This window comes from Papaver somniferum, chromosome 10 (assembly GCF_003573695.1).
Source record: "Papaver somniferum cultivar HN1 chromosome 10, ASM357369v1, whole genome shotgun sequence".
In the NCBI taxonomy this organism is placed as follows: Eukaryota; Viridiplantae; Streptophyta; class Magnoliopsida; order Ranunculales; family Papaveraceae; genus Papaver; species Papaver somniferum.
The window spans coordinates 74,752,754-74,777,082 of record NC_039367.1 but is presented as its reverse complement, the minus strand read 5'-3'; positions in this window follow the sequence as shown (position 1 = coordinate 74,777,082).

The following is a 24,329-nucleotide window of genomic DNA, read 5'->3' as shown; positions in this document are numbered from 1 at the left end:
TCAATCATTGTTATACAATGTCATAGTATCATTACACATCGTCAAAGTTCAATTGTATCATAACTTCAACAACAATACTATGGTGATATGTATCACTCCCCCTTAGTCAATACTCCATCTCACATGAAAACCACTCCCCCTTACATAATGATTCGAAAACCATATGTATTTGTAGTGTGAACTACATATTATTTCTCCCCCTTTTTGTCAATAAAATTGGCAAAGGTACAAGAACGAGATCCTAATGAAATTTCCGAAAGAGACATTTCTTGACCAAAAGAAAGCATAAAATATCAACTTATTCTTTAGATGCAATCATAAAGCCGAAGATAAATGCATTCATCAAGGAGTTTATAAAGATACAAGATAACCCCTATAATATTCCACAGCCGCACTCCCCACAAAGATATGGCAGTTAAGCGCAAGTTCAAAAGAACTCTCCCCCATTAAATGTAATTCCCGAAAGAACAACAAGAGCGACCTTAATTTCGAAAGAAAAGAAGGATTTCTTTGGACATAAAAAATCGCATACAAGTATGAATTTGAATCCGAAAAGTTCAATTAAATTAACCACAAGAGAACCCATGATTAATTTAATCGACAAATGCTCAAACATAAGTGAACTTATGGAGACTTAAAAAATACAATTAGATTAATCACAAGAGAAGCATAATTAATCTAATTGAAATACACAAACAAATTTATCACAAAAGTAATCAATTTAAATAGTCATGCTCGACATAAGAAAACTTACAGAGGAACAACTAAATAACCAAACAAGATGATTAACTTAGTTGAAAATGATCGACATAAAGTACCTTACGGAACAACAACATAGCAAATCAAAAATAATCAACTTGGTTGTTTAACGCTCAACATAAGACACTTTACGGAGCCTCACAATAATACATAAAATATGGATCAGGGAAGATCAATTACTACGGAATACACAAGGATTCATTCTATTTTCCATCACTATTTGCACAATGACATACAATAGACATAATCCTTGCAAACAAAAGATTTTAACCTATCTTCCATCAACAATTGACAATATAGGCATAACTTTTGTATCTGTCAAAAGTTCATTCATTCTTTTGTCAATACATGCATATCGACATACGAAAGACTTTACTTTTGACAAGATATGGGATAGTCAAGTTCACGGACGTAAATACACAAATCCCATAACAATATTGCAATATATAAAACCATAAATATTAATACTGCAAAAATCATCTTCCAAACATGTTTATAATTTAAACCAATAAATCTAAAAACATGAAGATGAAAACGTTAGACATAGCTATGTGTAATCACAATAATGTCTATTCCAAACTCTAGTTATTCTTTTAATAAAAACAGAAAATAGAAGATTTACTAGGCAATAAGACTTCTGAAGAATTCTTTATCGTCCCCGAACTCCTTGTCATCAACAGCCATTGGGACATAAGGTTCATTAAGGTAGGAGTTTATATCAATAAACCTTCTCGGCTGATGTTGTCGAACCAGGGCCTTTTGAATCTCATGATTCTTATACACAAAAGTCTTTATTTGTTGAATCTCCTTTCGCATCTCCTTCAACTCTTCAAGAACACCAGAAAACTTCTGAGAGTTTGAAGGAACGACTCTTGGCTTCCTCACATTCCATCTTTTTCTTTTTAAGGTAGGAGATAACGGAGATTTTTCTTTTTCCTTCATGATAGATGGCTTAACAATCACATTAACATCTTTTCCATCAGAAGACATCATGCTTGGAGTATCCATAACGTATGGGTTTGTGAGAGGAAATCACAACTTGAACTCAACAAGTAGTTTTGAGATAAAAAGAGGTTTTGAGGAAGGAAAAAGGAATGTAGGGGTTCAAAACCTTTAAACAGGTTCGTACACGTCCAACTCACAACCCTATAAAGAGTCGAATTGTCGATAATAACCTCCTTTGTTGATAGACAGGAAAGAACAAAAAACTAAGGAAAAAAAACGAAAAACTTTTCTTAAATCCTGAGAGGTACAAAATCATTGTATCTTTTGATCAGGTACATGAGACAAGATTTCCACAACAACACAATCAAGTTGCGTTGCGGTGAACAACAATTTGTCCACCATTTTCCTCTTGAGACAAATCCTCGGACTTCTGTCTATTAAAATGATTTGACCATACCTTCTCCTCTAATGGTCTTGGTTTGTTCTTGGAAACTAACTTCTTATATGAAGATAAGATCCTACATACCTCAACGGTCTTCTAATCAAGTTTAATCTTCCTTGCTAAATGATTTGCTCTTCGTTGAAGTTTGCTGATGTGCCTCAATTGGCGTTTGTACTTGTAACACCTTGAGAGTTCATGACCCTTTAAAGAACAATATAAGAACGTCAAACTAGGATAAAAGTCAGGCTTCTGAGATGTGCACGCAGCTAGACACATGGTGGAACCTGAAACATTACCAATAGAGTTTCAAAGAATTAGGTCAATTTTTCTTCCAGATTAGTTGGGTTCTCTTCTGAAAGAATATCAAGATTGATGTATGTATTGCTACAATTATCAAAATCAATATTTTCACCAAGAAGTGTAACACTTGATTTCTCGTCTTCATTAGAATCATAGTTGTCAGACATTTCATCAAGAGTTGCCGCAAGACCTTTGTTCCCAGTGTATTTTCTAGGATTTGGACACTCGTTTGCAAAATGACCAAATAATTTACACTTAAAGCATTGAGGCATATCCTGATCATGAGTCTCATATGTTTCCCTGTTTTTAGGAGGAATACGATTATGAGGTTTAACTGATGCCTTAGGCTTATCTCTGGAGAACCGTTTACTTCTCTTCAACAGAAGATCCCTAAACTGTCTTGTGATCATCGAGACTGACTTGCCAAGATCTTCATATGATGAATCTGTCTCAGAGTAATCATCTTCAGAGATATACACTTTTTTACTCTTATCAAGTAATTTAGTGTCCTTGTGTGCTTTGAACGCAACATCCTTGGTTTTGGATGAATGTTCGTGATCAAAGATCTTAAGCTTCCCAACCAGCGTATTTCTGGAAAGATTATCAAGGTTATTTCCCTCAACGATGACATGCTTCTTAGAATCATATCTAGATGGCAGCGATCTGAGAATTTTCATCACAATGTCCTTTTCAGGAATAGTCTTACCCAATGCAAAGGATGCATTAACAATTTCAGACACTTTGTGATTAAATTCATCAAATGTTTGTTTATCTGCCGTACGAAGGTTTTCCCAATCGGAATTAAGGTTTTGAAGCCTAGATTCCTTTTCACTGGAGTTACCTTCGAATACGGTTTCCAAGATATCCCAAGATTCTTGCGACTTAGTGCAATTAGTCACATGGTGCTGAAGATTTGGGGTAATGGCATGTATAATGACATTCAAACCGTCGGAGTTTTGCTTTGCAACATTTGTCTCGGCAGGGGTGTATTCACCAATAGGTTTGGGAACGTTTACATCTCCAACTTCCACAACGGGAGGATTATAGCCATTAACAACATATACCCATGATTGAAAATCACGCGCTTGAAAAAACGCTCGCATAGAAATTTTCCACCATAAGTAATTTGAGCCATCGAAGACTGGTGGTACGTTAATAGAGATAACACCTCTGTTCATAGAGTCAGATCGTTACAAACACAGACTTGTGAGGTCTTAAACGTGTTTGCCTGCTCTGATACCAATTGATAAAACGGGGGTACAACAACCACATCCAACAACTCGATTAGCAATCTGTATGGAAAAACTCCAAAATACTTTCTAGAGAATCAACTAGACAGTCAGACTCAAACTAGATAAAAGTATATCAAAGAGTTTATATCTCAATATCTCGATTTGATCTTTACTCAAGCAAATAGAAATCTGCGAGTCTTTATCAAAGAGAGATAACTTGGATGGTACGAAAGACCAATATCCAAGTGTCAATCAATTTAAATCAACAACCAAAAGGTCGGATGTTCTAATTGATTGAACAATGCACAACCTGTGATATTTCAATTATATAACAAAATATAATGTTAAAAAGAAATAACACAGACACCAGAATTTTGTTAACGAGGAAACCGCAAATGCAGAAAAACCCCGGGACCTAGTTCAGATTGAACACACACTGTATTAAGCCGCTACAGACACTAGCCTACTCCAAATTAACTTCGGTCTGGACTGTAGTTGAACCCCAATCAATCTTACACTGATCCAAGGTACAGTTATGCTCCTAAGCCTCTGATCCCAGCAGGATGCTACGTACTTGATTCCCTTAGCTGATCTCACCCACAACTAAGAGTTGCTATGACCCAAAGTCGAAGACTTTAATAAACAAATTTGTATCACACAGAAAAGTCTACGGTAAAAGATAAATCCGTGTCCCACGAATATACCTACGAGTTTTGTTCCGTCTTTTGATAAATCAAGGTGAACAAGAACCAATCAATAGACCGGTCTTAGATTTTTTCCCGAAGAACAACCTAGTATTATTGATCACCTCACAATAATCTTAATCGACGCAGCGAAAAAAGATATTGTGGAATCACAAACGATGAGACGAAGTGTTTGTGATTACTTTTCTATCTTGCCTATCGGAGATATAAAATCTCGAGCCAATTATTACAATCATACTCGTAATGATAGAAGATGCAAGATCAGATCACACAACTACAAGAAAAGTAATAGCGGTCTGGCTTCACCATCCCAATGAAGTCTTTAAAATCGGTAACCTGTTTTAGAAGAAGAAACCAAAGGTTAAAGGAGAATCGACTCTAGCTATGCAACTAGTATCACTCGTAAGGTGTGGGGATTAGGTTTCCCAGTTGCTAGAGTTCTCCCTTATATATTTTTCAAATCAGGGTTTGGAATCAATGTTAGCTTGGTAACAAAGCATTCAATATTCACCGTTAGATGAAAACCTGATTAGATTCAAGCTAATATTTCTCAACCATTGTATCGAAAACTTAGCTTGTTACACACAAATGAAATGTCCAATTTTGGGTTTACGAACCGTTCCCAAACATTAACATTTGTTGGTTCAACAATAGTTAACTAAATGGTTAGCCATACGATTACTTTCATATCAAACATATTCTCCTTCACCATAACTAGTTCAAATGACTCAAATGAACTAGTTAGAGAGTTGTTCAATTGCTTAGATCTTATGTAACTACACAAGACACAATCGAAGCAAAAACGGTTTGATTCACTCGAATCGGTTCATGAACTTTATAGCCACGGTTTGCAAAAGCATTCCTTAGTTTAAATAAACATGAGTTCAAGAACAACCGGTTTTAGATATAACCTGCTCTAGTTCGCGAACTTAAGCTCATGGAAGGAGTTCACAAACTCCAACAGAAATTCTCGGGTCGAGAACTTCCCCAGTTCGCGGACTTGGCTCACGCCACTTCCATTTCTCTTGATCAACAAAGTTCGCAAACTTTGGTTCAAGGAATAAGGACTTATACATATATGTGTTTCCATAATAATGCTTATATCCTACCAATGGTTATGTAATATAAACTCTCATTTCAGTCATTGAAACATTCTCAGGGGACGGAAATAGCCGTTATTCACAGACCATTTTTCGTCAGAGAAATTTTCAAAGTGATTGAAACATAACATGACTTTAGTCACTAGGTAAAGATGAATTCGGCTAAAGCGAAATCTTACCAATACATATGTCGAGAAATAGATAGGCGAGATAAACTCGGATCTAGCAAATGTGCATAATGAAAGTTTATATATCAAAACGACTTTTGTCACAAGAGTAGGAGATAGAATAGATAGACTTTTGAGTGACAGATAAGTTCAAGTCTCCAAATACCTTTTAGTCGATGAAGATCTACCAGTTCCTTGAGTAGTCCTTCGTCTTGTATGATGAGTTCCATGGAGTTCTTGATCTCAACTACACTTTCTATCCTAGTCCGAGAGTTTTAGCTATGTAGGTTAGAAATCAAGACTTATAGTTTTGATCACTAACATTGACAAACATGCTTGAGATAGCAACGCATGCGAGTTCGACCGAGCAATGTTTTAATATTATGTATTTCCAAAGAAGACTAATAGGGTATACAAGACTCGTACGAGGAAGGATAACTGCCCATTTAAGCTTGTATTCCCAGTTAAGAGATAAGGAATGGGATTGTGATGTGTGGTTCGGCCGCCATAACCAACCGGATCCAGAAGATTTTGTTGGTCACTCCCTAGTTGCAAAGATAAAATCTCATGAATTTGAGGATGTAAAGAGAATGACCAAGTATGTATCAAACCAAGACAAATTCTCAGAGGCTTCAAAGAAAAGGATCAGAAGAACGTTTCTTCTCTAAGTACAGTTTAATGGATTTCACCTACAAGACAAACAAATAAAATATGTCGTTGTTCAATATCGTAAGGCAAATATCCGACAGGGTATCATTCATATTGGCTTGGTGTTTAATGGAAAATGAGAAGGATTATAATTATAATTAGGCATTAAGACAACTGGAATTATTCTTCCGGGAAAATCATCTTCCGAGGGTCATCATAACCGATAACGGTGACGCATTAATGAATGAAATATCCAACGTCTTCCTGGATGCACAAAATTTCCTATGTACATATTATATAGGTCAAAATGTGATAAAATCTTGTCATGCTTTGTTTGAACCTACTAAGGCGGATATTAAAAAGAGAATAATTGTTCAACTAGAGGAAGATGTTCGCAAGAAGAAACTATCAACCGAAAAAGAAGAAGAGGAAAGATTAAAGAGAGAGTGGACAAAGAACACGATGAAAATCATAAAAAGTGGTTGGAATTTCTAAGAGAGTGGGAGAAAGTTTATTGGTCTCTTACCGAGGATACGTGCGAAAAGAATTTGAACATGTTTATTGCCAATTGGAACGAAGTGTATCCAAGTGCCGTCTCGTATTGTCAGAAGAAATGGTTGGATAAGTACAAGGAAAAATTTGTGCATGCATGGACAAACCGGTATAGAAACTACGGGAATGAAGCAACTAGTATATCGGAGTCCGCTCATCGGAGATTTAAAGATCTCATCGAGTATAACCAAGGAAACATGGTTACGGTCACCGAGGCCATGGAGCAATACTTCAAGAGTAATATCAATAGGATCAAGAAGGCTTTTGAGAAAAGCTCGATGGAAAGGATGACCCAATATCTTCCGTATGGTAAGTTTCTACGATGAATAGAATTCAACGTGTCTCAGCGGGCACTAAAACATATGATGAAAGAAATGCAAAAGGAGATAAACTACGACAAACCGGGTGATGTGTGTATTTGTCCCGACATGTCTTCATTGGGCCTTTCGTGTCATCATATGCTTGTGAGGTATGAAGAAGTGATACCTATTTAGGTTATCGATCCGTTTTGGAGGAAACTATCTTTCACCCCTCTTCCTACGGAAACTCCCGGAAAATCACCATGGGATACGAACGAAACAAAGGAATTCTTTGAAGCTTACTCACGTGGAAACTCGGATAGCCGGAAAGTCTTGTGAGCCAACAAAGGGTAATTACTCGCCTATGGATAGCACAAAGTGAAGAGCCAACAAAGGGAGATCCTCCCGGTAGACCATAAACCAAAACCGCAAGGAGAAAACAAAGAAAAGAATTGAAAGAAATGAGTCAACGTGAATGTGAACATAGACATCACTTACCGCATCAAATTTGTGATTTCTAGTATGAGATAAACCCTAAAAATTCTTCAATTGAACATAAACATCACTTACCAGTATTGTATTTTTATTCAAATCAATGCCGGAATTCTGAAAACCTAAATTTCTGAAGGGTGCACATAATGCCGGCATGGAAAGATATCTTATGTACTATGCCGATTTTTCGGAAAAATTATCCAAGTTTTAAAAAATCAGATTTCCGGCATGGATTCAATAAATATTTCCATGTCGGCAGTGTCCAAATACTATACAAGAACTTGGACCCTTTCATCCCTAGTTACCGACATAGTTTTAGAAAAAAAAATCAATGTCGGTATCATTTACGGCATAAAACTATAATTAAAAAACCAAGCCGGAACATTTGCCGGCATTGGTGTACCTAAAGATTTAAATGACTTTACAAAAAAAAACTTTTTTCTAGAAATCTAAAACATGTTCAAAATAAACCAAACAACTTAATTGTGCTTAAATGTTCTTAATCCAGCTATCATAAACCTAAAATAAACCAAACAACTAAAGAGTTCATCATGAGTTACAAACAAAAACAAGTTCCAAATTGTTCAAAACCTAACAACCACCATCCAAATGAAGAAACACAAACACAAATCTTATATCACTTGGTATTTTCCTTCTTGTGGACGACCTTCCTCGTTTCCCAGAACAAAGCTTTTGCATTAGGGTCTTCCATTTTATCAAGCTTTTCCTCAACTTCCTTCATTTCTTCGGGGGATAGCACCTCTCCTTTCTCGTTCTTGCAACCAAACATCTTCTTCAACTTGTCAACCCGACGTCGCTAGTTTCATACATCCAACATATAATTAGTGTATATATATATGATAATATAAGATTATGTATACATTAAACGACTAAGCAATTAACAGTACTTACTAGCAATCCAACGGTATTCTCAAGTCCAGCCTTTGTAGGTGGTGCCTCTGTAGGAGTTGGAACGGGAGGGTTTTTCTGGGGTGGAACTTGGACGTTATTCGGACGCACGACAAAAGGATGTGGCCATTCGAGGTAATCCCGCTTGCAGATGGGATGGGCTTCATCACCATTTTCCGCAATCTCCCCAATTAATAATATCTACCAAACGATGTGGTTCCCTATGCCTCCAATGTGTTGTGAAAAAACGGGGGGTCTAACAACCTCACCCAATATTTCGCTTAGCAATATGTATGGACTAACTCCAATATACTTACAAGATAATCAACTAGACAGTTAGACTCCATCTTATAAAAAGCATATCAAAGAGTTATATCTCAATCTCTCAATTCAATCCGCAATCCAACAAGTAATAATTTGAAAGCCCGATTGAATATAAGAGAGATTACTTGAACGGAACGGTACTAAAGACCAATGTTCAATGATCAATCAATTTCAATCAACAACCAAAGGTTGGATTTACCAATTGATCGATTTACCGCACAACCTATGATATTTCAATTATATAACAAAATATAATGCGGAAAAGAAATAACACATACACCAGAAGTTTTTTTAACAAGAAAACCGCAAATGCAGAAAAAACCCGGGACCTAGTCCAGATTGAACACCACACTGTATTAAGCCGCTATTGACACTAGCCTACTACAAACTAACTTCGGTCTGGAATGTAGTTGAACCCCAATCATTCTCACACTGATTCAAGGTACAATTGCGCTCCTTACGTCTCTGATCCCAGTAGGATACTACACACTTGATTCCCTTAGCTGATCTCACCCACAACTAAGAGTTGTTACGACCCAAAGTCGAAGAATTGATAAACAAATCTGTCTCACACAGAAAAGTCTATAGGAATAGATAAATCTGTCTCCCACAGAAATACCTACGGGTTTTGTTCCGTCTTTTTATAAATCAAGGTGCACAAGAACCAATTGATATACCAAACTTATATTCCCGAATAACAGCCTAGAAATATCAATCACCTTACAATAATCTTAATCGACTAGCGAAACAAGATATTATGGAATCACAAACGATGAGACAAAGGTGTTTGTGACTACTTTTCTATCTTGCCTATCAGAGATATAAATCTCAAGCCAATCTTACGATTGTACTCAAACACGATAGAAAAAGCAAGTTCAGATCACGCAACTACAGAGAAAATAGTTGGGTCTGGCTTCACAATCCCAATGAAGTCTTTAAGTCGTTAACCTACAGGGTTTCATGAAAAACCTAAGATTAAGGGAGAATCGACTCTAGCTTATACAACTAGTATCACACAGAAGGTGTGGGGATTAGGTTTCCCAGTTGCTAGAGTTCTCCTTTATATAGATTTCAAATCAGGGTTTTCAAACTAAGTTACCTTGGTAACAAAGCACTCAATATTCACCATTATATGAAAACCTGATTAGATTCAAGCTAATATCTTTCAACCGTTAGATCGAACTTAGCTTGTTATACACAAATGAAATGTAACTTCATTTAGGTTTGAGTAATCGTACCTAAACGTGTACACTTAGTTGGTTCAACAATTGTTAACCAATGGTTAGCCATATGAGCACTTTCATATCAACCTTATTCATCTTCACCATAACTAGTTCAAATAACTCAAATGAACTAGTTAGAGAGTTGTTCAATATCTTATAGAAGTATACTAGACATAATCGAAGCAAAATCGGTTTTGATTCACACGAATCGATTCATGAACATTATAGCCACGGTTTGCAAAGATTGCATTTCTTAATATATAAATGTTTTAGTTCATGAACAAACCGATTTTAGAAAGTAACCTACTTAAGTATGCATACGGGTATGCGTACCTAAGTAACCGGATTGAGTTTGTTTTTCACTTTCAAACTCCAACAGAAATTCACGGACGTGAACTTTTCGCCAGTATGCGCAGGCGTACGCATACTCACCCGGATTTCCAACAACTGCCAGTATGCGTACGGGTATGCATAGTTCCCGGTTTTGGACTTTTACACAAATGTGAAAACACACCATGTTTATATCCAAAGATGGTTACATCTTCTAAACTCTCATTTCAATCATTGAAACTTTCTTAGAGGATGTTATATAGTTGTTATTCGCAAACTATTTTTCATCAAGGCGATTTTCAAGTTATTGAAATAATCAACATGACTTTCGTCACGATTAAAGATGAACTTGGCCAAAGCGAAAGCTTACCAACAGTATTTCGAGAAATAGATAAGCGAGATATACTCGGCTAGAAATAGAAAATGTGTATAATCGAAGTCTATATAGCAATACGACTTTTATCTCAAGATAGGAGATAGAATAAATAGACTTTTGAGTGATAGATAAGTTCAAGTCTCCACATACCTTTTTGTCGATGAAGTTCCACAAATTCCTTGAGTAGTTCTTCTTCTTCGCATGATGAACGCCGTGGAGTCTAGAGCTCAACTACACTTACTATCCTAGTCCGAGACTTAGCTATAGGTAGACTAGAAATCAAGACTTATAGTTTTGGAAACTAAACTTGACAAACAAGCTTGAGATAGAAACGCTTGCGAGTTCGACCGAGCAGTGCTCTAACAATCTCCCCCTTTGTCAATTTTAGTGACAAAACTATCAATACATATGGAATACAAAATAAATAAACTTTGTAGATTCTCATCCAAATGCTTGATCTCCTTGGTTCTTAAACATTAATCGAAATCTTCGTCACTTCCAAGTGATCCAATGATTCTAAAGATGTTCAGTTCAGCATCATCGTTGTTGAAGATCCGTAGCCATAACAATGAGAAAACAATAGCTCCCAATCATTGTTATACAGTGTCATAGTATTATTACACAACATCAAAGTTCAATTGTATCACAACTTTGACAATAATACTATGGTGATATGTATCACTCCCCCTTAATCAATAGTTCATCTCACATGAAAACCACTCCCCCTTACATAATGATTCGAAAACCATATGTATTTGTAGTGTGAAATACACATTAATTCTCCCCCTATTTGTCAATAAAATTGGCAAAAGTATGAAAATTAGTGGGATCCTAATGAAATTTCCATAGAGATACTTCATGACCAACATAAAAGCACATATCGACTTTTTTAGATGCAATCATGTAGTCAAAACTAAATGCATTCATGAAGGAGTTTATAAAGATACAAGATAACCCCTATAATATTCCAGAACTGCACTCCCCACAAAGATTTGGAAATTAAGCACCACTTCAATTAAGAACTCTCCCCCATATAATGTCATTCCCGAAAGAACAACAATATCAACCTTACTTTCACAAGAAAAGAAGGATTTTCATCGAAAAACTTTGACACGGAACATAATTGTTATCTATGTAGAAACAAATACGAAATTGAAACAACACTAAACTGGCGTTCGAATCCTTGATTTCCTAAAGGATATAGATGAGTCCAGGGGCAAAAGGCTAGAGAACTAATGAACCAAAACAACACCTATAGACTGTCGTAAGTGTTGAAACGTAGCAGTATCTAAAGGTTTGGTGAGAATATCATCCAATTGTTCTTCAGAAGGCACAAATTCCATATTGATGATACCATTTGCATAGAGATCTCTAATATAATGATACCTTATATCAATGTGCTTATTTCTTGAGTGCTCAACAGGATTCTCAGTGATGCGAATCGCACTTGAGTTATCACAAAAGTTCTTCATTATTCCGGTGCCAATTCCATAATCAACAAGCATTTGTTTCATCCATATAAGTTGATTACAACACGAACCTGCATCAACGTATTCTGCTTCGCATGTAGACAGGGATTGTGAGTTTTGTTTCTTGCAGTACCAAGCAACAAGATTCAACCCAACATAGTAAAATCCCCTTGAAGTACTTTTTCTGTCTTCCACACATCCTGCCCAATTTGCATCTGAGTAGGCAGTAAGATCAGTGTTAGTGTTAGAGCACTTCTCGGTCAAACTCGCATGCGTTGCTATCTCAAGCATGTTTGTCAATGTTAGTGATCAAAACTATAAGTCTTTATTTCTAGTATCTTATATCTAAGTCTCGGACTAGGATAGTAAGTGTAGTTGAGCTCAAGGACTTCATGGCGATTCATCATACAAGTAGAAGATCTATTCAAGGAACCGGTGGAATTTCTCGACAAAAAGGTATGTGGAGACTTGAACTTATATGTCACTCAAAAGTCTATCTATTCTATCTCCTACTCTTTGAGACAAAAGTTGTATGCTATACATATAGACTAGATCATATACATTTGGTATTTCGAGCCGAGTATACCTCGCCTATCTATATCTCGAAATATGTGTTCGTAAGCTTTTCGCTTCGACCAAGTTTATCTTTACCTAGTGACGAAAGTCATGAATGTTTCAATCACTTTGAAAATTTCTTTGACGAGAAATAATGGATTCCTTGAACCAAAGTTTTCGAACTTTGTTGATCAAGAGAACCGGAAGTATGGCAAGTTCCAAGTCCGCGAACTGCCGAAGTTCTCAAACCCGAGAATTTCTGCTGGAGTTGACAAACTAATTGCGTGAGCCAAGTCCGCGAACCGGCGCAGTTCTCGAACCCGAGAATTTATGCTGGAGTTTGTAAACTCTATCTGGCGTCTTAAGTCCGCGAACCTAGTCTGTGAACTTGAGAAGGTTATATATCTAAAGATGATTTCTGAACTTAATCTTAAAAGACTAAGGAATGCATTTGCAAACCATGGCTATTAAAGTTCATGAACCGATTCGAGTGAATCAAATCATCTTTGCTTCAATTGTGTCTTGTGTAGTTACGTAAGATTTCCTTGCAATTAAACAACTCTCTTAACTAGTTCATTTGAGTCAATTGAACTAGTTATGGTGAAGAAGAACATGGTTGGTATGAAACGCTCATATGGTTAACCTCTTTGGGTAGACTATTGTTGAACCAACAATGTACACGTTTGGGTGCGGTTAACAAACCTAGAAGCGTACAGTCATTTGTGTATCACAAGCTAAGTTTTCGATCTAACGGTTGAGAAATATTAGCTTGAATCTAAATCAGGTTTTCATCTAACGGTGAATATTGATTGCTTTGTAACTAAGAAAAAACCCTAATTTGAAAGGCTATATAAAGGAGACATCTAGTATTGTGCAAAACTAATCCCCACACCTTACGTGTGATACTAGTTTGCGTGCTAGAGTCGTTTCTCCTTTAACCTTTGGTTTTCTTCTTCTAAAACCAGGTTAACGACTTAAAGACTTCATTGGGATTGTGAAGCCAGACCGATACTACTTTTATCGTAGTTGTGTGATCTTATCTTGCATCTTCTATCGTAACAATACAATCATATTGATTGGCTTGAGATCGTGAGAGTTCTCCGATAGGCAAGATATAAAAAGTAATCACAAACGCCTTCGTCTCATCGTTTGTGACTCCACGACATCTTGTTTCGCTACCATAGATTAAGATTGTTGTGAGGTGATTGATTAATCTAGGTTGTTCTTCGGGAATATAAGACCGGATTATCAATTGGTTCCTGTTCACCTTGATTATTATCAAAAGACAGAATAAAAACTTTTAGGGTTTTTCTGTGGGAGACAGATTGATCCTTTGATAGACTTGTTTGTGTGAGACAGGTTTGTTTATTGTTAAAGCCTGCGATTTTGGGTCGTGGCAACTCTTAGTTGTGGGTGAGAGCAGCTAAGGGAATCAAGTGCGCAGTATCCTGCTGGGATCAGAAGCGTAGGGAGTACAACTGTACCTTGGATCAGTGGGAGACTGTTTGGGGTTCAACTATAGTCCAGTCTGAAGTTAGCTTGGAGTAGGCTAGTGTCTGTAGCGGCTTAATACAGTGTGTATTCAATCTGGACTAGGTCCCGGGGTTTTTCTGCATTTGCGGTTTCCTCGTTAACAAAATTCTGGTGTCCGTGTTATTTCTATTTCCGCATTATATTTGTTTATATAATTGAAATAATACAGGTTGTGCGTTTGAATCAATCAACTGGAAATCCGACCGTTGGTTGTTGATTGATATTAATTGATCCTTGGACATTGGTCTTTGGTGCCGTCCAAATTATTCCTTGTGTTTGATTATAGACTCGCTGATTTCTATTAGCTTGAGTGAATCAAAACAAGAGAGAGATGTTAACTCATTGAGATACTTTTACCTAGATTGAGTATGACTGTCTAGTTGATTCTCTAGAAAGTGTTTCGGAGTTAGTCCATACAGATTGCTAAGCGAAATATTGGGTGGTGTTGTTAGACCCCCGCTTTTTCAGTTAGTATCAAAAGTATAGGATAGACCATACCCGCTAGTATGTTGAATATATCGTATGATCCTCTTCGCAACTGCAAGATGAGATTCCTTTGGATTAGCCTAAAATCTAGCACAACAACCAACACTAAACGCAATATCAGGTCTAGTAGATGTAAGATACAAAAGGCTACCAATGATAGATCGATAAAGTTTTTGATCCACACTAAAATATGCTTGAGACAAGATCCTTAGCATATTTTTCTTCGGATAAGTAAATTTCATCCTTATGTTGTTGAATTTGTAATTCTAAAAAGAACTTTAATTCACCCACATTGCTCATTTCAAATTCTTTGCCAAGAGAGACTTGAAAATCTTTTGCAAGTTTCTCAGAAGTTGAACCATAGATGATATCATCTACATATACTTGAGCAATGAAAACATCTTTCCCACTCCATTTGGTAAACAAGGTTTTATCAGCTTCGCCTCTCGAAAAACCTTTCCTAAGAAGAGAAGTAGTTAGTTTTTCGAACCAGGCACGAGGTGCTTGTTTTAACCCATATAATGCCTTTTTAAGTTTAAGGACATGATCTGGGAAATCATGATTTTCTGATCCCTTAGGTTGAGCGACATAGACCTATTCTTTTAAATTTCCGTTTAGGAACGCGGATTTTATGTCCATTTGAAACATCTTAACCTTAAGAAAACAAGCATGAGCTAATAAAAACCGAATGGACTCAAGGCGTTCCACAGGGGCAAATGTTTCTTCAAAATCGATACCCTCAATTTGTGAATAACCTTGAGCGACAAGTCTGGCTTTTTCTGACGATTGTACCAAATTCATCAGACTTATTCTTGAATATCCATTTGGTACCAACAATATTTATATTAGAGGGACAAGGTACAAGTTCCAATATGTCTTGTCTTTGAAATTGATTTAACTCTTCATGCATTGCCTTCACCCAAAATGGATCCCTAAGATCTTCGTCAACATTTCTCGGTTCTACTTGTGAAAGATAACAACCAAAATTTCAAATATTTTGAAGTTGTCCTCTTCGTCAATATTCTTCCAATAATACTGTTGGGATCATGATTCCTTTGAACCCAGAGGTGTCGAGGAGGGACACGTTCTTGTTCAATAGGAGTAACCTAATCAGTGTTCTTCTCCTCATCGCTAGAAATATCAGGATCAGTAACATTTGGGACGACTTCAACTGATTCTGGGATTTCTTTGACTTTCTAAATTGTCTAAGTTGGAGGCAATTCAGCAGGAGGATTTTCATGATGAAAATTACAAATATCATCAATGATAACATTAGCAGACTCCATCATAACTTGGGTTCTGAGATTAAACACTCGAAAACCACGACTATCAGAAGCATAGCCAAGAAAGATACCTTCATCACTTTTAGTATCAAATTTCCCTCTCTGTTCTCGATCTTTTAGAATGTAGCACTTACTTCCGAAAACTCTAAGATAGTGTAAGTTGGGTTTTCTACCGTACCACAACTCATAAGGAGTGTTTAGGGTTTTAGACCGTAGGTAGACACAATTGATCAAATAACATGCTGTGAAAACAACTTCTCCCCAAAACCTTAAAGGTAATTTTTTGTTGTGAAGCATTACCCTGGCAATTTCCTGAATGTTCCTATTCTTTCTTTCTGCAAATCCATTAGCTTGAGGAGTAATTGGTGGTGAGTATTGTTGAATAATCCCCAGTTTCTCACAAAATTCAAGCACCTTAGTGTCCTTGAATTCAGTTACACGGTCGCTTCTAATTTTATTTAGTTTGCGACCTTGTTCATTCTGGATTCTATTAACAATAATCTTGAATTCATCAAGGGTTTCATTCTTATGAGATAGAAATGCTACCCAAGTGAATCTGGTGTAATCATCTACCATAACAAAAGCATACTTCTTACCAGCAACCGTAAGTTGTTGAATCGGTCCGAAGAGATCCATATGAATTAAATCAAGTGGAGCTTTAGTGATAATATCTCGAGAAGATTTATGGTGAACTTTCGTTTGTTTACCCTTTTGACAGGCACCACATACACCATCAATCTTTGCATTGATTTTGGGAACGCCTCTAAAAAATTATTTATTAATGATTGTTAGAGCATAGCTCGGTTGAACCTACCAAGCGTTGGTATGTCAAGTTTGGTTGTCATATTTTAGTGAATCAAAAATCATTTTAAGAGTCGCTTGATTATGTACTAGATTCAACTTCGTATAGGTTAGCTTGAAAGTATTAGGATATGAGACATTACAAGTATTGCGAAGACTTGAAGAAGTGAAGAAGTAAGAAGCTACAACGACAACATCATCCTTCCACTTGAGGTTAGTGATATTTTACTTGAACTGTTTCATTCCCTAATGTATCTTTCAAGTCATGCATATTGAAAACGAAACGGCGAAGCATGGACACTCTAGATAGACATAGTATTAAGGAATACAATATGAAGTTTATTGCTTAACCATTAAACTTTATAGATAAGACATCGACATAATCGTTTAAATGCTATCCTGATTATGTATGGGTATGAGGTGAGGATTTCATCCTAGGAAACAATGTTTTACATGTGTTTTAAGGAAGTAAGTTCATAAACTTGTTTATGAATCGAAAAGGAAATCACCAGGCATTATTGGGATTGTTATTCATTGCATATCTTGTGGACATCGAATATGTGTGATTTAGTATAACCGCTCACGACTTGTTTGTGTTCTTGGTAAAACTATTCATAAAGGCCCGACTTATGTATTGTACGACTTTTATTAGTGAAACCGATCCTAAGTAATCACCTGAGATGGTATGATCGAGTTTGTGATTTGTTGAACCGAATTTGGGTAAAGGGGAACCAATCCTATGAAGAGGTGCAACACATCACAAAGGGGAATCGATCCTTGTATGAGGTACAACAAGTTTGTAGCAGAAAGGAGAACCGATCCTATGGACATGTGCAACACGTTTTTAGGAAAAGGGGAACCGATCCTATGGACATGTGCAACACATATAAGTTAGATACCATATATATGTGGGGAACCGATCCTAGTACCTAGTCACTGAATTTTGGAAAGCTAGTGTGACTATGCACTGTACTCACATGGAGGTAGAACCGAAACTTGTTTTGGTAGAACTGTTAAACCCGTGATTTGTGATTGAATGTTTCTTAATCAGTCACATAGTTCTTGAAAGTCAGATGAACCAATTCTAAACTTGTTTGCAAGTGTGGCAAATCGGTTTCAAGGTTGTAAGTATGAAAGAGGACTCACAAAGTAAGGATGTCGGCATACTTTGAGCAAGTGCAGTAATATTTATCTTTTATTTTTCAAATTTATTTCTTAATAGCTAAAGGAAAATGAGAATTAGTAATGTGCATTTACTAGTTGAGATTTTCCAAAGAGATTTGCGGTCATTATTTTGGACAGAGCATTTCCAGGAATTATGGAAACCGAATTTGGAATATATTGAATATCTTTGAGAATATTTCCGGTTTTGGAAATTCCTTGGTGTCCAAACTTCCTTGTCTATAAATACTTGAAGTTTGCATTTCTAGCAAACTAATCCTTCATGACAGCAAACTTCCTCGGTTGTGTTGTTACCGGTGTAGCCGCCTATTCGGAGTGGAGAGTAACCTAATTAGGAGAAATCTCTTACAACCGCTTAGTTTAAAGTCTTCTTTGGGATTGAGAAGCTCTAAGAGTACCATTGGTGGGAAACTAGATAATTGCGTTTTATCTTGTGTTTTCGATTGATTTGATTGACTAACAGTGGTTGAACTTTGATTGCACCTAGTTTGTTTATGCTTGAGAATCTTCTCTTCTCATATAAGACTCACTCAAACTAGATCGAAGTTTCGACATGGATCTTTAGACTGTTGTTAGTTCTAAAGACGATCTTGTGATAATCCGTTGTTAACAGACTCCGTTTTGTGCGTGATTGATCACAAGAGATTCAAGTTGTTGTGTGCAGGTGTTTATTGAAGATCTAAGAATATTTGAAGATGAAGAAGATATAGAAGATTTCTGATTTGGGGTTCATAATCTTTGGTGTGCGCAATACTTGTTTCGGTATAAGAGGATCCAACTATAATCGGTTTATCCTTGTGGTAGATTAGATTGATTAGTTGTGTAGATCGGCACCAATACAATTCTTTGTGATTGTTATAGCACTGCTCGGTTGAACCCACCAAGCGTTGGTATGTCAACATTGGTTGTCATATTTAGTTCCAAAACTCGAGTCGCTATTATGTAAACTCCAGTCAACTTCGATAGGTTAGACTAGAAATGATAGAAGTTTTGTGCTCCAGTTACTCACAAAGATCTGAAGATGGATTGAAAACAACAAAGATATTATCCTTCAGCTTGAGGTTAGTAACTATGACTTGACTTGTTCCATATCTTCTTGTGTCTTTCAAGTCGTGTATAATGAAAACAAAACTGCAAAGCATGATTACACTCTAGTTAAACATAGTATTAAGGAATACAATACAAGGTTTATTGCTTAACCATTAAACTTTGTATATAAGGCATCGACATAATCGGTTGAATGCTACTGTGATTATGTATGAGTATAAGGTGAGGATTTTGTTAGAGCATTGCTCGGTCGAACTCGCATGCGTTTCTATCTCAAGCATGTTTGTCAATGTTAGTGATCAAAACTATAAGTCTTGATTTCTAGCCTACAAAGATAAAGGTCTCGGACTAGGATAAAAAGTGTAGTTGAGCTCAAGAACTCCATGGCAATCATCATACAAGACGAAGGACTACTCAAGGAACTGGTGGATCTTCAGCGACTAAAAGGTATGTGGAGACTTGAACTTATCTGTCACTCAAAAGTCTATCTATTCTATCTCATACTCTTGAGACAAAAGTCGTTTTGATATATAGACTTTCATTATGCACATTTGCTATTTCGAGCCGAGTTTATCTCGCCTATCTATTTCTCTAAATATGTGTTGGTAAGCTTTCGCTTTAGCCGAATTCATCTTTACCTAGTGATAAAAGTCATGTTATGTTTCAATCACTTTGAAAATTGCTCTGACGAAAAATGGTCTGTGAATAACGGCTATATCCGTCCTCTGAGAATGTTTCAATGACTGAAATGAGAGTTTAGATTACATAACCATTGGTAGGATATACGCATTATTGTGGAAACACATATATGTATAAGTCCTTATTCCTTGAACCAAAGTTTGCGAACTTTGTTGATCAAGAGAAATGGAAGTGGCGTGAGCCAAGTCCGCGAACTGGCGAAAGTTCTCGACCCGAGAATTTCTGTTGGAGTTTGTGAACTCCTTCCATGAGCTTAAGTCCGCGAACCCAGTCCGCGAACTAGAGCATGTTATATCTAAAACCGGTTGTTCTTGAACTCATGTTTATTTAAACTAAGGAATGCTTTTGCAAACCGTGGCTATAAAGTTCATGAACCGATTCGATTAAATCAAACCGTTTTTGCTTCGATTGTGTCTTGTGCAGTTACATAAGATCTAAGCAATTGAACAACTCTCTAACTAGTTCAGTTGAGTCATTTTAACTAGTCATGGTGAAGAAGAATATGGTTGATATGAAATTAATCATATGGCTAACCATTTGGTTAACTATTGTTGAACCAACAAATGTTAATGTTTGGGAACGGTTCGTAAACCAAAAATTTGACATTTCGTTTGTGTGTAACAAGCTAAGTTTTCGATCCAACGGTTGAGAAATATTAGCTTGAATCTAATCAGGTTTTCATCTAACGATGAATATTGAATGCTTTGTTACCAAGCTAACATTGATTGCAAACCCTGATTTGAAAACTATATAAGGGAGAACTCTAGAAACTGGGAAACCTAATCCCCACTCCTTACGTGTGATACTAGTTGTATAGCTAGAGTCGATTCTCCTTTAACCTTTGGTTTCTTCTTCTAAAACCAGGTTAACGACTTAAAGACTTCATTGTGATTGTGAAGACAGACCGATACTACTTTTCTTGTAGTTGTGTGATCTGATATTGCATCTTCTATTGTTACGAGTACGATTGTAATAATTAGCTCGAGATTTATATCTCCGATAGGCAAGATAGAAAAGTAATCACAAACACTTCGTCTCATCGTTTGTGATTCCACAATATCTTTTTTCACTGCGTCGATTAATATTATTGTGAGGTGATCAATAATACTAGGTTGTTCTTCGGGAATATAAGACTGGTTTATTGATTGGTTCCTGTTTACCTTGATTCATCAAAAGACGGAACAAAACTCGTAGGTATATTCGTGGGAGACGGATTTATCTATTACCGTTGACTTTTCTGTGTGATACAGATTTGTTTATTAAAGTCTTCGACTTTGGGTCGTAGCAACTCTTAGTTGTGGGTGAGATCAGCTAAGGGAATCAAGTACGTAGCATCCTGCTGGGATCAGAGGCGTAGGAGCATAACTGTACCTTGGATCAGTGTGAGATTGATTTGGGTTCAACTACAGTCCAGACCGAAGTTAATTTGGAGTATGCTAGTGTCTATAGCGGCTTAATACATTGTATGTTCAATCTGGACTAGGTGATTTAAGATTTTTCGTGGGTTGTAGTAATGAAGGTTCAAACTCTCGGATTTGTGAAGGATAATTTTTTAGACTTAATAAAAAAGATAAATATATACAATAAAATATTAACAATGGTGAGAGGTACTGGGACTAATGATTCGGCCAATCTTCATAAAATAGGGCTCAATAAATTATTCTCGACAATAATCGCTCAAAACATAAGTTATATGGACTCTTATTTTGCCAAAGTAGATTCTCAAAAAATTGATTGTAAATGTTTAGCATGGAACATCAAATCACCTAAGCTAAGCATGACCCATCTAATCAAATAACAACCAATTTTATCAAATCATATTTCAATTAATTTTTAATGCAAAAGTCTTAAAAAGAATTAATAAAATTACCCATGTATGAAGTTCGGCCTCCTCCGTCGTCCCAATGTTGGGTTTTAGCTCATCATCGCAAACATACTCTCAAAATATTTAATTATGGATCAAAAATGGTTTACAATGGTGAAAAATGGAGAAAATCGGGAAAATCGGGAAACTGCAACGTTTATAAGCGTTACACTCCACTATTACAGAACGATAAAAAGGAAGTGTTGTGAATAACTGCTGCAAATGAAGGCAAACTACGACAATTATTAAACGACTGTCTTGGCAAGTCCGTTCTTCATGTTCTTCATCTTCATCACGAACAACAGCAGCAACAGAGAGAATTCGTGATTCTTCCTCTGCAGCTTCCTCTCTTCTCCTCCCAACTCTCGACAACCCCTTCCAATCAACCACAGTAGACTATTTATACGCAACAGGACTTCGAATCTCCTCTAATAACTCCAAAAATCTCCGTGATAAATAAAAAATATTTTCACGGGATTATTCCCTTCTTTTCTGATCACGCGTCTGCAGCATTCAAAACTTTCCTAAACTCTGTGGATGTGATATATATGATTACCTTGTGAATATATTCTTTCCCTGTTCTCATAATATACGTATTCTTTGCTTTAACTTCAAAATTTTCCATTCCTTGTGTCACTTAGAATCGTATCATATCTTCCCTTTAATACGTGCATGAGTCAACTACCTTCCCTGTTTGACTGAAACAGGCTGTTTGCAATCTAATCCCGTGAAAAAACTCACATAAAATCTCGTCCAATTCTGCTCCACAAAATGTTGCAGACGATAACTAAATTTCCCGCCAATTCGAATTTTCAAATGATGAAGAAGGGTTGCCCCTTAACCAAAGCTGGGGTGCGAATAGCAATTTGGGTGGAAATATTAATTTTTCTGGGTTCCTCCGGGACATTTCTGGGACGCTTCCGGTGCATTTCTGGGGTGCCTTTAGTAATTTTCTCTGGGGGTGTAAAACACTGCTTTTTGAGCCCATTTCGCCGCAATGGCTTATTTCTCTAAAATTTCCTACAATAACACAAAATAACACAATAAGTACTTAATCGAGTCTAACAATACAGAATATTGAGAACAAAATTAGACACAAAAATGTGTCTATCAACTACCCCCAAACTTATTATTTGCTAGTCCTCGAGCAAAATTTATTTTTGAAAAGATAAAAAGACTACACTTAGCACGTGCAGCAGGCCGTTAAACCGCTAGGTGGCTCTAGCGGCGGAGTGTTGTCTCCGGAGGGTTTACCAGAGGTGTACCCACAAAACCTTTTCTCCTAATTGGTCACAAGTATCCAAAGAGCTATGAGGACATACATATTCTCAACCTATCTCCAAGTAAGTAGAATGCCAGAGAAATTAAAGGTGTCAGCTCTAAAGCTGACTGAAGAAAAGGGGAGACACATCCACACGACTTCTAGATAAAGAGATATCCGCTATACAGCTAGATAAACACTGTAAGATGCGTCCGCTGCTTTACAGCTGGATAATATTAGGAGAGAGATAAAAATGAGAGGGACATCTGCTACAAAGCTGGACTAATTACGTGTGATGAGTTAAACCAGTGCTAGAAAGATTTTGTGCCAGATTGAAAGAAGACTAACAAAGCAACCAAAATGCATCTTTCTTCGACTCTCTCACAGTGCTCAGTAGAAACAACGCCTTCTTCGGTCTTCAACTGTTGATGATAAACTCTCGAACCTCATAGAACCTTGACAATTAACTCTTCTCTTTGATTTCTTGCTTGACTTATAAATTTCTTCTTCCCTATGGCCTTATTGAACAAAAAGAACGTAATGATGTTTCATTTTTTTTTTTCATTTTTTTTTTCATTTTCATTTTTTTTTTTATTTTTTTTGAAACAAAAAATTACAAGACAAAAATTTACATGGCATGATGAGAAGGACTTTCAAAACTTGGATCTTCGCAACTTGTGATGTCTTGGTATCATGGATTCTAACAACTTATATCATTTGCTCTTATAACTTCAACTTTGATTTTTGAATTATTCTCTTCTATTGTTGCTTCTAAACCTAAAACGTCTTCAACTTTCTTCATAGATTTTGATGTCGCTCCGCTTGTTGATGATGATAAGTTTCTACTGAGAGAGAGTCGCAATCCAGTAACTAAGACTACATTGTGAGGTTGCTTTGTCTTTCTGGCATTTCCCTGACCTACTTGCCTTTCCATCATGTATGGTTAGGTCCATCACGGTTACCCTCTAAAAGGAACAAGTTCTCTCCTGAATTTCAAGGATCTCAATGTCTTTTTCTCTAATGTCTCAATAAGTTGTTATCTCTAGCATTCCAATTTCTATCTTTTCGGTGAGAAACAGTATGTAAACTTAGCTAACCGGATACCATGTGACGCTAGAAGTTTCAAAAGTGCAACTAAAAAGTTTCTCCCATACCCCCAAACTTAAATCTAACATTGTCCTCGATGTTCTAAAGATAAAATTAAAAGCATGAACAAGGAGAAACTGTTACCAATGAAGCAAAAGAGATAAGGAAAGATATTACCATGTCGCATGAATATTGGGTTACCTCCCAAGAAGTGCTAAGTTTAAAGTCTTCAGCCAGACTAAGCAAGGATTAGTCACCACG